This window comes from Argiope bruennichi, chromosome 1 (assembly GCF_947563725.1).
Source record: "Argiope bruennichi chromosome 1, qqArgBrue1.1, whole genome shotgun sequence".
Taxonomy (NCBI): domain Eukaryota; kingdom Metazoa; phylum Arthropoda; class Arachnida; order Araneae; family Araneidae; genus Argiope; species Argiope bruennichi.
In genome coordinates, this window is record NC_079151.1 from 124,447,693 (window position 1) to 124,465,675 (window position 17,983).

The window sequence follows — 17,983 nt, forward strand, 5'->3', positions numbered from 1 at the left end:
CTTTCTATGGCAGTTCTCTGGCCTGATTTTTTCGCTCCTCTCTTCCAATATGTGTTATTTACTCCACTGTTCAAATACTTTTTGCTAAATTACCTCTTTTTTAAAAGAAACTTGTATTTTTAAATAATTTGTATCAAAATTAAATCACATACCCGAATGTACAAAAACGGGTTGGCATTTTTTGATTGATTGACATAAATTGCATTTTTACAAAATTTTATTGAACTTTAATCGTCTTTTAGTGCATTTTTAGTGTAAATATTAGTTCACATTTAAATTTCCATAATAATAACGCTGTTTGAAAAACAATATTAGCTAATTGTCACTCTTCTTTTCTTCAACTTTTCATAATTCATGAAAAATTTTAATTCTGGGATTGTGCATTACTCATTTAATTTGTAATTTAGAAGAGATGTGAATAAAAAATTGGATTGATGCCAGATTCTTGTTCCATTTTTTTGACGCGTTAATGGTTTTAGGCCAGCACATTTTCTGTAAATTGCGTGATCTAAAATCTTATAAATAGAATCCAATGTATTCATAATGTATTGCTTTACAGGGCAGAGCTATGAACATAAAGCTGCCAAAAATGACACACTTTGGTAAATTTTTGGATTTAGAATTCGTGGTTTTAAATCAATTTCAATTATAATTTTCATTTGTTAAAAATTTAATTAAAATTTTATAGATTTTCGTCTATAACTTTAGAACAAATTATATCACAAAAACTTTTTTCCCAACTTTAACTTTTGAAAGATATAAATTTTATATTACTCTCATTTCTTTTCTCTATTATAAAAAAAAACTATTTTCCAAAATTAATTTTAAAAATAATTTGTTGTAATGTATTTAATGTCGAATTGAAAGTCATATATATATATCTATATATTTGTTAACTAGACTTTCTTTGCCTGCTTTTGATAACGCTGCAGTTATGATTCAGCAACGTTATACTGTTATGATAAATTGAAATAGATATTTGGATTTCTTTTAAAAGACAACTGAACAGCATTACGATTACAGAAATGATGCTTTGGTTTCAATAGGAACAATGTCTATAATCTGTCTATATTGTTCCTAGTTTTTCCTCTAGGATGTTATGCCACTGCAACGTTATGCTGGTAGTGCTAGTTTGGTACAAAATGGTAAAAATATCGAAGTATTTTTTCAACGGAATTGAAATACTCTAATGCAAATTTTGCCAGAGCTGTTGTCTTGGGAGTCAATCAGTCAACTTCGAAAACGATTGCGTCTCACTAGTCCGTAAGCAAATTAAAAAGATATATAAAGAGAATTAGATTCAGAAATTTAAAAGGTTCTTAACTTTAATCTGAATAACTTTTAGTTCATAATCTTTAGTAGTCAAATGCTTGTCCAAATTGAATTACCATCTCAAAAATAAAGGAAACCATTTCAGACATTGGAAAATAAAAAAAAAAACGTAGGACCTCTAGAAAATTGCCGATTTTGCCTATTTGGTAATCCGTTTTGGGCAGGAATGTCAGAAACAAATTTAAAAAATCGCTTTAAGATCTGAGATATCTATCTAATATAAAAACTTCAAAACTTTATTTTTATCACCAAATTTTCGATAAAAAAAGAGTCGGACTTCTCCCAGTTATTCACCAAAGACTAGTTAAGCTTTCACTTCCTGATAGTTTTTGGCTTAATATTTTCTCTTTGACAACTTAAATATACATGATTAAGTAAGTGGCTTACAATGTATTTAGAAATACTTAACGCTTAATAATAGGAAAGAACATTAATTTGAAATAAATAACATTAAAACTTTGAAAGAAAAACTTTTAAGACAAATATGTTCGAAATATCGTTTAATCTAAGAAAATCGTAGAATTACATAACAAAAAAAATTAGAAAATTTTTTTTATATAAATGGTTGTAAATAAAAGAGTCAATTTTAATTGCGCAGTCGGGATTTATCTAATAAATTTAACTGCTGAGAAGTTATCAAAAGACTTTAAAAGCAAAAACCGCTGCTTACTGGATCCATTTCACCATTTTATTGCCCTTTTCAATTTGTGTGAGATTAACTGCACTCAAAAGCATTGTCAACATTAGAAGCTCAAATCTCCCCATTTCCCGGACAGATATCTCAATCTTTCAACGACCTCTTATTCCAAGTCGTTCAATTTTTCTCAAAGACAGACAACTTAATGCACAAACGACCAAAAAATACAATTTTCATCTCTGTCCGATAGAAGCACACATGGCAGATTAAGACAGCAGACCACTCTAAAGACTCCAACATGTGTTTCCACTGTTTATATTCTCTGCAAACTGTAACCGGACACCCTCTTTGCATTCCCATCAAAGACAGACATCTTTTTCTCTCTTCTTTTCCATCAGTTGGGAGCTAAAAGGATTACTCTGAAGTCTCTGGTTACAAGCAGACTACATTAGCGGAAGGGACAGAGCGAGCAGTTCGCAGACTTAAGGTCAAACTCAGAGAGAAAGAGTTGTTTCATTTTGGAACATGTGAAGAACACTGCCTATGAATGGGTGTGACGTCATGACCTTTGATTTCGTTTCCGGGTTGGTTCCTATTATTCTTATTCTTTTTTTTAAAAAACTTTTATGTTTTCTTATCACTTTCGTATGGGAAGTAAATGAGGCACAGGATTAAGAAAATGAAATTCGGTTCACTTTTAATGATGGCGAAATTGGATTTTTTTTTAATGTTCTACAACTTCCTAAACAGCAATGATGCCACTGAAACTTTATTCATCCATAGATATCTTTTGAAAGACATCAAATGTTCGTTTAGAATTTATATTCTTACGTCACCCTGAAACGAAGTCTTGATGAAGCATTCAGATGTTTATACACCACCCACCCACTTGTTATGGTGCTTAAATTCTTCACAAAATCCCCATGATTTGAAAACCAGAAATCCAAATGATGCTAATGTATATATGTAAAGATAAATCTAAATTAAATCTTAGTTAATTTCCTAATTTTTTTCTTAATTTAACACCTATTAACTTCATTCTGAAATGTTCTCTTGCTTCTTGATCAAATCCCATTTTTTTTTATTTAATATATTCTACACGCACTCTTTAAAACTGTTAATTTTAGCATTTTCTCATGCTCCAAGTGAATGGACAAAAATCCCCAATGCATATAATATTCTTTTAAAGAAAGCCCTAAGATTCTCTTCCCTAAATCGATTTGTGTCAAAGAAATCCTTATCAAAACCTCATTGTAAAATCACTGAAGGGAAAAATTTCTGTCTCTTTTCCTCTTGTGTCGCGATGTTGACTGACGTATTTCTTACTGCTTTTTCTCTGTACAACTTATGCTACCCGGGAGGAAATAAAATGTCAAAAGTTTCTTCTGTTCGGCCATGCACTATTAATATATATATATATATATATATATATATATATATATATATAATATCTCATACAAAGAAATGAATCACTTTGAATCACTTATTTTGAGGTATATATGTGATATGTTTCTGTCACATTATACATAACAGTTACTTTATAATATATATGATTCTATTCTGAAAATAATTCCTTCAAAATTCACCAATATATTTCTAAATGACACACTGTATCTTCACCTAGCATTGGGGAAAACGTGCTAATTCTAATATTGTAGTAATAATGAAATGAACTGATGGATATAATTTTACAACAATGGCTATCGGTAAAATTTAGTTTTTTTTTACTACTCTAGTCTTTACTAAAACTGGGAGAAAACTCACCTTCATAAAATCACGTGAAACATATTAAATGAGTCATGTAAATTACACATTTCAATATTAGATTTCATGAATTATTGTAATCAAACTAATAGATAAAATAATCCCAAAAAATTTTCATAACTTTAAATGGAAAGAGAAAATGCGGGAATCTGTTAACTTTCTTACCACTTAAGTAAAATATTATCAAGTCTAAAAGTGGAAGAACTTCATATTTCTGACGAAATTAGGACATATAGTTGATTTATATATCTCTGGCCTTCAATATAGTTGATATTCGAAATATAATTCTTGGCGACCACAATCCTATTTGTCATATTAAAATCTCGTTTAGAATATATTTAAAGTCGTATGGAGAATGACATCTAAGGCGAATTTGTCCTCCAAACTTCCTCGCTTAAACAATATGGATGTTTGGGTAAAAGATTTCGGGTTAACTAAATAAATTTACATTGAAAGTTTGATGGAGTTAGATCTTGACCATTCGATTTTCTGGGCTCGTCTCTGTTAGCAAGACTAGTGGTTGAATATCCACTAGATTCTTCAAATTTAAAGCATCCTCGCTACAAGCTGAAACGTATTTTTAGAACACTGATGCAGCCGAGACATGAATATGCTATAAAGGAGTAATAAGTGAGATTATTTGGAAACATAAGATAAAAAAGATGCCTGAGTTAGTACTCCGGTTCGAGCTTTCTCCCAATACAGTGTGTTGATGTTTGACCCCAATGGATTTTTCTTTCATAACTACTACCTAGTATAGCCTACATAATTACATTTGGACTTTTTGCAAATCTTGAATCAACTACTTTATATCTTCAAACCGAGTCTCTACTAGTGAAGCCCTCAAAATTCCTGAGATCCTTCATATGTGCGATGCATTTAGTTTAAAATTTTTCCCTGGACGTCCTATGAAGTCGAAATGCTAACATGGTATCAAGTCAAAAAAACGAGGAAATCAATTTGATTTTTTGCATTTAATATAGAATAGATTTTATAATTTTAAAAATAATGAATTATTACTGATATCTTTAGAATTAATTTTTACCTCCAAGTATACAAAATTCTTTTTTCTTTTACCTATTGTTTATTTGGTACTATTGTAATGTAACTAAAGGAACATATAATTTTTAAAGGAATTTACTTCTTTTTATTGTCTCAGCATAATCAAACAGGACTTTTGACAACTAAATCTTACCAAATCATTTAACCAACCATCTTACAGCAGAAACTCGGCTGCAAGCTTCCATTTCTTCTGTGTGCCGCGGTAGTCTGTTGGTAAGGTCTCGCCTTCGGGTCCGGAGGTTCTCAGATTAGAGACCCGATTCAACCGAAGAAACGTCGTGAAAACGGGTCTGATACATGGATACTGGGGCCAAGCATCCTTCCGCTGGTGTGGTGCGTTATCAGCTCCGGTGTCGTCCTCGTCATCTGACTGTGATTCAAAATTATGAGGTCCATCTCAAAATAGCCCTAGTGTTGCTTTAAAACGGGAAGTTAATGTAACTAAACTAAAAAAAAAAATCCTTTTATTGCCCCAGCATGACCAAACAGAACTTTTGGCAATTAAATTCCCGATGAATCATTTAATCGACCACCTTGCTGTGGAACCTTTCTTAAGCTTTTATTTCTTCTATAGCCAGTGAAATTTGTAGTTTGATAGGTATTGCATTAAAAAATATCTACTAACATTAAAATTTTTAATACTTTTATGAATTAAAAAAAAATCTCAATTAATTGTACGAAACTTCCTTTATTTTTTTTTTCGTTGTTCTTTATTTTAGCTCCTTTTCAGATGTAAATTTTGCTGCTCGCTATCGCATGAATCCAGTTGATTCATTATTAACATTTAGCACACACACGCTTCCATCTACTCCATTAAAAACAAAAGCCCCTTTTCCATTTTTTTTTATTTATTATTATTATCTCCGTCGGTTCCCAACAAAGGCCCTGATTAATTCATAGCTCAAAAAATTTTGGAATGAGTTTTATGTAATGTGCAAGACATGGAGAAAAAAGAAAAGAAACGAAGAAAAAAAAAAGAAAAGTTGAGGAAAAGGAACGTGCTAAGAAAAATCGTCGAAAACCCCAAAGATCGCGTGGATGGAAAAATAAGAATAAAAGTAGAAGGCTCGAAAAATCTTTGGAATTCACTTCTGTGCCGTCGGAGTTTTATTGTTTGCTACATCTAATTACTTTTCTGGTTCGTAAAAGCGCCGCTTCGCCCACAATAGTTAATGAGTATGCACTGAATTCTTAATTAAAAGATTTTTCTGAATCCAATCAAGTGTTCTAAAGAGTTCGCGCGATCGGCTCCCGTTCTGGAAAGTATTCTTTGGCGGCAGATAAAAGAGGGAGGGGAGCATTTCATCTCTGTGCCAGTTTTTTTTTTATTGCCCTTTCGTGCAGGAATTTTTTGTCATATATTAGCTGTATGGAAAGGCACGCATAAATCATCACCAAACTGAGTAAAAAGGGTAATTCTTCTTAAAGGTTATGGTTGAGAGTCTAGAAGAATTTTGAAAATTCTTATTAAATTTATCTTTTTTTTCTTTCTTTTATTCAGGATTATGCAAGGTGTCCACTCTTATCACCCAATAGATAATTTTTAAACAATTGAAGATATACATATAATTGCAGTTGTAAAAATATTTTAAGGTATAAGACTAATTTCTGGATGATTTTTTTTTTGAAAAACTTCCGGAAATAGTTATACAATACACTCCCGATTATCTGGTTCTCAACTATCCGGCTTCCTTACTATCCGACCTAGTTTCTTTTCATCGTAATTAAATGAAGGCAGTGCGTTGCATTGGCAACATTACCAAGGCATTGGAAGCGGCCGTTTGCTGCTTTCCTCGTATGCGTCGTGTGCAAAATATGAGTTGTGACAGGAAAAGAGCAGCGTTCTGATCGTTGTTCATTGTTTCGTCAGTGTACAATGGACCTCAATCTTTGCCGCTGCTCCTGATTATAACTGCACAATACGTCCAGTATTCGTAAATTGCTCTTGGGGTATACTTAATGTTTTTTTAAATGTATCACAGTGAACGATTTGCGTTAATTTTTTGTTTCTGTTTCCTGCATTTAAATTAGACATTACAGAATTTATGTTTAAATATGAAAAATTTATATCCTTTGACTTACTTTTTCTCTAATAAATTCTTGAACATATATAATGTAATTCTCTAATAAATTATATCTATAATTTCTTTAATAAATTCTTAACATATATAAACTACCAGGATAGAGTCTTCTATTTTGGCACGTTACCGGTCGCAACTTCTTCCGCGGTTAGGTTTCACATTTACCGTTGCTTGAGATAAATGAAAGATTTAGTATTCAATAAGAAGTGAGAAAATATGTATTATAACAGTGAGTTTTGGTATAATAACTTTGCCTTCTGGTATTGGTGGACAAAGAAATATGGAACTCTCATAGAATTCTGGCCTATCGGGCTTTTTTGTTATCCGGTCTGCCGCCGCCACATTAGGGAGTCTATTGTATTTTGGAATATTTGCATAAAAAATTGTGAAAACATTTATGAAACCAAAATATACTAGATAAGTATCAAAAGTTTTTTTTTTTTTTAATTTGAAAAAAAGCAAAATTTTAACTTAAAATTTTGCATATAGTTTAAAAAATATATTAGTTCTTGAACTAAAATATATGCCGTATTTCTATCTATTATTTAAAAATTGGATTTCGACTAATAAAAAGCACGAAATTTTCAATTCTTTTTTCATATTTCGAAGCACTAAAACAACTAAAAAATTTTTCTAAATGAATAGTTTACTTATTCTTTAATTCAGGAACTGTAGAACATATTGTGAAATTATTATATTAAATTTGAACAAAAAGGAATTAGATTTTAATTTACGAGATTTTTGTATGAAAATTCTATCAAAGGTAAGAATTTGAGAAAATAGCCTTTAAAGAAGTAAAATGGCATTAAAATTAGTAAATTGGTAAATGAAAATATAAAATTCGATACAACTTCCCAAAAAACTGACGTGGAAACAAAATTCTAACAATTTTATACAGAAACCTGTTCAAACATTAATAATAGTAAACAAAACATTTCATAATTTCACAAAAAGTCAATTACCTTAAATCAATCACCTACCTTAAATGATGGGAAGAATTATATTTTATGTTGTTTGAGTCCTTAAATATATTTCTGAAAAGGCTACGAAATCTAACTTTTGTACAATCCCTCTGTGCTATCAACCTTATTTAGTAAAATACCTTTGATATTGTTACGTTAAAAAAAATTCTATTCTTCTGCAATTAAAATTTATCGGCTTATGAAACGTTGAAAATCTCTATTTCAGGCAGATTTTACTCAAATTCGCAATCTCGGGTGAGATCTTAAGGGATCGTTTGCAAATAAAAAATATGAACGCAGCGTTACTTTTTCAATTTATACAATGTAGAGTTTAAAAATTAGATATTCAGACACGATGGGAACTGTCATATTGTACATTTTCAATACTTATATATTTAATTACCATATTGACCCTCTCTTGTACCTGAACATTATATTTCATTTTATATTTAACTAGAAAGAAGTTCAAATGGGAGACCTCTTTTTAGTTCCTATGAAAATTCTATGAGATACTATGAAAGAGGTCCAAAACGCAATCTTTCAGACATCTATGAAAGTTCTATGAAATCCTATGAAGTGGCTCAAAAACGAAACAATCTTTTGGACATCTATGAACATTTTGAGGTCCTATAAAGAAGCACCCCCCCCCTATTTTTTTTACTTCGTTTATTTGAGCGATTGGGTACAAAATTTCAAACAAATACGAAAGTTGTATGTTAAATTTCAGTTACATAGAGGCAATTTTGGAAACATACATACGAACGTGCATAAAGACTGAGATAAAGAGACAGGCCATCTAACCACTGAAGTATTAAACTCAAAATGTAGCAAATATCTACGATTTTGGCATAAAAGCTTATTGAGCCTTTAGTTATACTAGCGATAAGATCCTGACTTCGGATTCAGAGTGCTTTAGGTTTGAAATATGATTCCATTAAATATCTTTCATATATATATATATATATATATATATATATATATATATATATATATATATATATATATATATATATATATATATATATATATATATAATGAGTCTAGTGATAAGATCTGGGCTTCAAATTCAGAGTGTTTCAGGTTTAAAATCCTATTTCACTACAGACCTTTCATATATATGAGTATGGTGCACATTAGATCTAGCATCAGATAAAACTCGGATGTTTACTTGTTATCTGTCCTTGATTCAAAATTGCGGGTCCATCTTAAAATATCCCTTTTGTTGTTCCAAAAAAAATATTAATATAATTAAACTAAACTGTCATATCTCTCACAAACAACAAGCCGCGGTGGCCTTGTGGTAAGGTCTTGGCTTCGGAACCGGAGGGTTGCAGGTTCGAAACCCGATTCCACCGAAGAACCGTCGTGTAAGGGGGTCTGTTTCACGTTAAATCTATCCGGGTCAAACATCTTCCCGCTGGTTTGATGTGGTGTGGAGAGGGGATGCCAGCTCTGGTGTCGTCCTCGTCATCTGACCGCGGTTCAAAATGACGAGGTCCGTCCCAAAATAGCCCTAGTGTTGCTTCAAACGGGACGTTAATATAACTAAACTAAACTCTCGCAAACAGCCTTTTTTCCAAAGTAATTTTTATGAATAACGTTAAGAATTAGATTGATTTAAGAGTTATACGACTTGAATGAGCTTAATAGTGTTTGCAGCATTTGAATTTAGATTTTTCATTTTTTTACTTTCTCCTTTACTAAGTTACAAAGAGCAATTGCAATCGTATTGAAGAATTATTGCAATCATCAGAAAATTCGAACTCCAGATTGTAACAATTCTTCAGATTTCAGATCTTCCTTATTCCGAAAAACACATTTCTTGGAGTTATGTTTACCTTTTATATATCTCTATAGATGAAAAGCACTTTGAAGGATGAAATATGTTATATAAACATTATAACAAATTTGTTGATTTCCAGCAAATTTTGAACGGTATCCTTTCTGGTGAAATCGGTCTGTCCGACTGCCCTAGCAGAAGGTTAACACAATAATTTCAAAACGTAAGGAGATAGGTAAAATTTCGTTCTTTGGTTCTTCAACTAAAATTTCGATGCATTTTAAATTTTGAATCTAATGAGGAAAGGGTTAACCCTTTGTTAGTCTATATTTTTGCATGTAAGTAAACGCATGATTCAAAAACTTAACAACTTAGGTAAATGAAATTTGATTCACAGATTTAGCATTCTAAGATGTAGATTCTAATCATATTTTGAACCAAATATTTCAAATGATTGACCATCTATCCAACTATATTTTCGCATACATATGAACATAATGACGTAAATCAATGAAATTTGGTATCTAATCTTGTGACTATATCTGTAATTCTATGTCAGATTTTAATTTCAGTTGGTCAGAAAAAAAAAAAAAAAAAAAACGAAAATATAATTCGATTTTCTGTCTGCGTGATGCTAGATTCACGCGAAAGATCAATATTTCTTAACTATTGTTTGCAAATTCCATAGATTTTATATACAACTACCGGTTTTCTTTACTATACTAAGAAGAAAATTCTGAAAGCGTGACATTCAGGATATGGCTCAAGTTTGAATTTTATACTGGAGGTTGGAGGGAGGGGGGGGGGATAATAGACAGTATTCGAAAAAAAATTGAAAATAATCAAGAGGTATTTATGATATGTTTGGTTATGATAATAGTTCAATGCCAAAACAAATGAAAACGGCATCGAAACATTATTACTTAGAAATAATTATTCAGTGTGATAATGAAATTTTAAAACAGAAAATATCTTCAATACGATATCTGAGTTTATTTCATGGCTGAATTTTAAAATATCAGTTTTAAACGGAGACGGCTGTAATCTCATGTCCGGAATTTCCTCACAATATTTATTATCAACAAATGAGCTAGACGAATTCGGTGTTTGTTACGCTTATTAAATATTCGATTACCTTAACACTGAATTCTTGGAAATCTTATTTGATATCTTACAGGTTTGTGAACTTGCGACACTTTCCCTTTTCATACGCATTTGTAAAAGTGAAATTTCATAGATCTATTTACGTTTTAATATACGAAGCATATACGTTGAGAAAATATTATGATCGTTGAAAAATTCCATCTCGAGATTTCGACAAATCTCTACGTTTCAAATCACCCTGAATCCGCAAAATGCATTTTTGGAACTATGTATGTTTTTGAACGCGGTAACCCAAAACGCTTTGAGCTAGATTGATTAAATTTGGTATATTGTCTTTATATCACATTTGTAGATTTTTCTCAAATTTTGAACAAAATCCATTCAGAGAAAGTTTCTGTCTGATTGTCCAACAAAGAATGGAAAATGGAATTGTGCAAAACAAAGAATTGATGAAATTTACACAAATTTAATATCTAAAGTATAAATTAGAATCAAATTTGGAATTCTGTCGGTCTGTATTTTCGCAACCTTGTATACTCGATAACTGATAAACGCAGTGACTTAAAAATATCAAATTAGAGGTATCATTTTCTGATTGAAATTGCAGTTCTTCGTCCAATTTTAGTTTTAAATCGTTTGGAAAAATGGTGCCTATAATGCATGTTCAGTTTTCTGCATCTTTATGATTAATTGCCGAAAATCACTTTCTAATAGGCTCTTTCGAAATTATTCGTAATCCGAAATTTCTTAAGTCCAAAATACGCATTCTGTGTTCTGGTACATGTGCAATAATCTCATTCTAGCTATCATTCTCCAAGCTAATTCGCCAAAGATCACATACTAATAGGATCTTTCATAAATATTGTTCCCCAATCACATGCACAAGCACAAGCACATTAGGGCCGCGATGGCCTGGTGGTAATGTCTTGACTCGTGAGGTGTTAGGTTTCAGGTTCGAGACCCGATTCCACCGAAGAACCATCGTGTAAGGGGGTTTGTTGCACGCTAAGTTGCACAAACGTCCTCCCGCTGGTGTAGTGTGGTGTGGAGAGGGGGGTGCCAGCTCAGGTGTCGTCCTCGTCATCTGACCGCGGTTCAAAATTATGAGGTCGGTCCCTAAATAGCCCTAGTGTTGATTTACAGCGGGACGTTAACATAACTAAACAAACAAACAAAAGCACAAGAACATTTTTAGAGAGTACGCGAGAAAGTTGAGTTGGTTGGGATCACTTCCGTTGGTTTTCGTCTTCATTAATTAGGTTTCGGTTTTCTACCATTACCACTTTACTCTGCAGTGCTCTCAGAGTTATGCGTGTCGTAAGTTGGAACAAATTCATCTATTATTCGTCTAGTGGTAAAGTATTGTCTTACAGATCGGAAGCTTTCAAATTCGAAACTGCATTTAAAAGAAGAATTACCACTTAACTGCATCAGATACACGTTAAATTCGTCGAAATCGAATGACCTTCTAGTGATATCGCGCGGAAATTTAGAGAGACGAGTTCTAGTTCATTTGCTCTCAGCATCTTATCATGATGCAAAATTCCGAATTCCGCCTCGAAATAACTTATGTTGCTTGATGTGTATATATAATTTTAATTAAACCATATTTCTTTCATATAGCGTATCGCTTTTTGAGTTTTCATGATTACATGATTATATAAAGACAGAAATAACACTTTAAAAATTGGTTTATTTGGTTACAAGTAAAAAGTCTGAATAGTCGAAATTCATAAAAATCTCTACTCCATTTCTTTCTTATTTCTAAATACCTTTAGCAACTAGTAGGTTCTTGGAATTATTTTTAAATTTCAAATTTTAACATTCATGTAACTTGTACTATTTAAGAAAATATATATAGTAATTTTCCTTGTGCTATGCGCCTATCTAATTTTTTACTAAAAATTTGTTTATTTTTCAAAGGGAAATAATTCAATTTGAACTAATACTATGACACACTTACTGAGTCAAAGCACGTTCGCAGGATGTATAAGTACAGAAAAAAACATCATTAAGCATTAGATTTGAATGTACTACAGAATATATTTCATGATTAAAGTAATATATTAAAAGGAAATTCAACGAAAAAATCCTCTGATTCAGTTTAAAAAAACCGTTCTTTCATCAACAAGAAAACAAAGCATCCGATTAAAAGAGGCGGGTATAATAGTGTTTAAATATGCGTAATTATTTTTAATGAGTAATTTATCAGTAATCAGTTTTAATTAGTAATTAATAAGTAATATAGTAAATTTATCAGTATTTATTTCTAAAGTTAAATGTTAGTTGTAACTACCACAATATCCAAAAACTTTATTAAAAGCATGCTTTAAATATAAATTTATTCAGTATGGAAAAAATAAACCAAATTTTCTTACCTTGAGCGACATCAATTGATAAGAAAATCAAAGATAAAAAAAAAATATTAGTGCCAACAATGAAAAGGAATTTGATTTTTTTTTCACAATATTAAAAATATTGTTGTAAAATGTACCTAAACCTCTCTTTTAAAGTTAATTAAATCTGATTAAAATTCAATTAATTCAATAAATTTTGAAGCAACTTAATTAAAATCATTGAAAATATAGTTTTTAAAACTTGGGTAGAAATGGTGTAAAAACAGTTTTTATGGCGAAATGCTTTCAAAAATTTATCACGAAAAACCGCCAAAATCTCGCTTAATATTTAATTCATTAAAATTCTATTTTTTTTTTTCACATTTATCCGAAATGCACATTTTTACCTTTGGCAGCTTTATGCTAAGTTTGGCTGCTTTAGGTCTAATGGCCTGGCCTGTAAAAGGGCAAACGCTTATATTTCCTCCTTTATTAGTAGTAGAAATGGCTAATACAATATTTTCTCTTTATATACGAAATTGTTATGTATGAATCATGTAACTAATTTCGAAGTTTTTCCACAAAGTCTACTACGGAAATTAAAACATTTTATGTCATGATTTTTTAAATCAAAATGAAATCTTCCTTGCTTGTAATAGAATTTATTATCACGAACTGTAAGAAAACATTCGTGATTATCATTTAATATGTTTGACTACTTGCTTTTTTTTTTGTTGAATTGTTTGTTAACATACATAAACATGCAGGATATGCAAATATATCAACACTGCCGACCGTTGCCTTCGAGTCCCTTACACGCCGCTGCGCTATAAAGGAATAACAATAAATAAACATCTCCTTGGTGATTATCTTTGTCTTTGCTCCTTAGAGACTGATAATTCTTTTCGGAGTTTTATTGAAAAAAGATATCAGCCGTAAGTGTGTATATATATATATACATATATATATATAAAAAAAACAGTGAACGTAATTTTCGTCGTCATTGGTCTACCTTTTTCCCTATCTTTGTAATTTTATTCTACTTTTATTACGTTAAAAGGGATTTTACTATCTTAGTACACAGCATGTTTTATGATAACACTGCTGAAAAAAGAAAGAAAAATAAAATAACAGCTTACGGAATCATAACAACACAAAGGTAACAGCTGCCTTCTGAAGAGAGGGAACGCGTGAAATGGAACTGGCTTTTTCCGTCGAATCAAAAGATTTAGTGTCTGTTTTTAGCTGTTTAAAGCGTTTTTATAATTTCTTCAGACGATGTTACAAATGTGGTTTATAGGCGCCATACATTTTGAATTTGTAAATGCTAGGGGAAATGAATGAATGGATGTTAAATAACTGGATGTAAGCTCAGGTACGATTTCATAATTTTGCTTTACTGTACAGAGTTATCCACCTCTTTTGTTTGTAAAAAATCATTTATTTGATGTGGAGATTTGAGAATTTCGAGAAGTATATTGTCAAAAATATGGAACACGTTAGTTTTGAATTTTAACTTTTACAAATAACAGCGATTTCATTTAATTCATTAGATTTGTTACCTTCTATTTCAATTTTATATTATTTTCAATATTGTCTATTTCATAGATACAGCTGTTGTTGTACAAATTAAGATATTCAAAACTTTTGACTTACTCGAACCCAATTGTTTGTTTTCTAACATGTGCTATTTAACCTTTATTATCAAATATTAGAAATATAGTTGACTGCCAAATTATTTATTCTGTTTATTAATATTTTTTTAAACTGTATACTATACATGTAAATTTAATTCTCATATATTTCAAAATAGAAATTAATGTGGGTATTTTTATTGGAGGACTATAATCTTTTATTGATAATTATTAATTGGGCGCTTTTTTGAAATCTTGATCAATCACTATCTTGCAAATTATAAGTTCATAATTGTAAACTATAATTGTATCTTCTTACTCAAAAAAAACATCCGAAATTAGTTATTCTTTATTAAAAAAATACTATAGTCCCCACTTATAGAATTTTTGTATGACGGTTATGTATATATATCACACGTTTTATTTTTCATCAGCAAAAATAGTTTATTATGTTGGTATAAGTAATTATTAAAGTAAATAATAATTCGAGAAATTTTTATAGGCGAATGAGATATTCATTTTCTAATTCAAAACAAGTAATATAAAAAAGAAATAAGTCAATTCCTACTTTCAAAAGAATTGAACTCGCATTCTTCACCTTCATGTGAAAAATACTGAAATCCTTGCATTTTACCGATTGAGCTACTGCCTGTTGATTTCAATTTTTCATTACAAACTGCTAAAACTCTATTTAGAGTATTAAAAATGAATTAAATTTAATAATTAATGAATTAATATTTGAAAAAACTGTATTAACATCAAGTGTCATCCACTATAAATTTTAAAAAATGTATTTGGACTTGAGTGGATGAATAAAAAGTATTTTATTAACGATTGAAAATTTGAACAAGATATATAAATATATATAGGGAGAGTGTAAATTAATAGTAGGAATTGAAAAGCATTCAAGAGGAATGCTTTTAGTTAGTAAGTGATAATAAAGATATAACATTTTATTTCGGTAAATCGATGTTTTTATATATTGATTATTTCTTTATGAACTTTTGATATCGAGAAATCTAACTGTGGTTAATTTTAGGAAAGTGAAGAATTAGAATTTTTATGTCCATTCATTTGACTTCACTTTCTTTAAGTTTGGAAAGATACAATTTTATATTTATTATTTCACTCATTTTTTGATGTGCGAATGTTTTTAAATTTTGAAAATATGTGTTACCTGGTTATCTATGCTCTATTTCAATATTTTTAAAGCAGAATTATCAGTTAAACGCTGTAATTTGATTTTCTATTAAATTTTGATACCATGTAACTGACAATAGTGAGTGTGTATCTGAAAAATAATTAATTTCATAATATTTATAATTTTAAAATTAAAGACTAAAAATAGAAAATAATTAAAATTTTAAAAATTGTTTTAATATCGTAATAAAACAATGTTCTAAAAAGGTTTTAATCAAATTATTTTTGCCATGTTTTATGAAAAAAGAATTTGAGCCGAAAATGAATATTTTAAATGACCATTTGCAGAATTACAAGTTTTGCTTTTCATCTTCAGACTTCTTTTTTTAGAGTAATGTTTCTCATCCATAAAAAGTGAATTTTATTATTAAAATTTTGTTCTACAGCTGCCATATTTGAATCCTTAATATAATTATAATTTTATACTAATTTGAAGATGATTCAATATTATGAATGGAATACCTTTTCGGGTTTTCTACATCCCTCAAAGAGCTACATAACATTTACTTTATTTTGCATTTGCTCAAAAATAATTAAAATATATTTTTTTTAGGATTTTATTAATCGCCATTCATTTCCAGTAGTGTATGCAGATTCTCGATTTAAAATTATTTTTTTATTTTAACTTGTATAAAATATTTTTTTTCATTTCTTTAGTATATCGTGGGCTATATTCTTTCATTAAAATTCATTGTTGATTTGGGGAAAAAAGCATCATTATAAGAATGTGTAACTAATAATGATACATAGGTAGCTGTTGATAAAAATAGATACTTGTATAATATCAACTCTGTTTCTTCTCTAAAATCCAATGTTGTAATTTTTTTTTTTTTTGAAAATTATCTTTATGCTGTAAAATAATTAGTTCTAAGAGGAAAATGTTTTTTTATACTCCCTTTTAAATACATTCATGGGACTAATCTGAAATATTTATTGTTTAAAGATGGAAACATATTCTAATATAGTTATAAATACAGCGAGAGAGAAACCATTTTGATAATAGAAAATCTTTTTCTTCTTTAAGCCTGCGAGGAAATTAAACTGAACTTTTTTTAGTTATACAAGCATTATGTTCAACAAAATATTGCATGTAATTTAGCAACTCTTTTATAGTTAAGAACAATTTTAATAATTGGAAATGTTTCTTGTAATATTTTTCTCCAAAATCGTTATCTTATTTGTATAAAGATTAATACTTCTTACATACAGCCGCATTAATTTTGGAAACATCGTGAAAATTATACGCTACAAGGTTAAGAATGTTTGGTAAACTGCAAACGATTTTTCAAATTTGATTTGTTACAGATACGAATTCTGTTGCTTTCTTCTTTATATAAAGATAAAAACATTTCATTGTACAGTGCAGATTTAATTAAAATTCATCTTAAGATATATATATCCCAAAAAGTTAAGTAGAATGCACTTTTCATTTCCAGTTAAATTTATATTAAAATTACCACTTTTTTAAAAGGATTTTATCTTCGTTATAGAAAAGAAAATCTGCCAACAAAATATTAATAGTTTTGCTAGTAAATAATTTAAATTATTTATATGCTCTCACTATAAATGAAACAATAAGCTAGAAGGGGATAAAATTTTTATCAATAATATCGTATACGATATTAATTTAACCCTAAATGCCTGACTTTAAATTTTTTTATAATATATGTATTTTGAATAGCTAAATAGAATTTAGGAAAATTTATTAAAAATTTTAATGATTTTTTCCCGTGAATCTTTTTTTAATTGAATGTGCGAAATGACTACAATATGAATTAAACATAAAATTGAATGTGCGAAATGATTACATTATGAATTAAACATATCCCAATGGCACAAATCACATTATGACAATTCTGCAATAAAAATAGAAGTCCCTTTTTACCAATGTATTTCTTGCAATGCAAAAAATATTTTTGATAGTATTTTTAATTGCAGAACTATCCATACAACAGCTATTTTGGTATTTTTCCAAATTTCCAATACGAGTATTGCCATATATCGGTTTTTTCTACAAATGTTTATCAAAAAACATTTAAAAAAGGATTTCCGAACATTCATTATTGTTCTTTGGAACATTCATGTGAAGCT

At 29.7% G+C, this 17,983-nt stretch overlaps 1 protein-coding gene across 3 annotated transcripts in view; it reads left to right on the plus strand.

Annotated features, from left to right (window-relative positions):
- LOC129987574 (cadherin-like and PC-esterase domain-containing protein 1) overlaps positions 1-17,983 on the plus strand; it is a 373,319-nt gene that overhangs the window by 110,176 nt on the left and 245,160 nt on the right. Inside the window, exon 1 of one of the 3 annotated variants that reach the window (XM_056095622.1) lies at positions 14,252-14,433. The exons of the other annotated variants lie outside the window; for them this stretch is intronic. The gene's annotated coding sequence lies outside the window, so the exon portion shown is untranslated. Of the gene's footprint in view, positions 1-14,251; positions 14,434-17,983 lie in introns of those variants that run through there. 3 annotated transcript variants of the gene reach the window in all.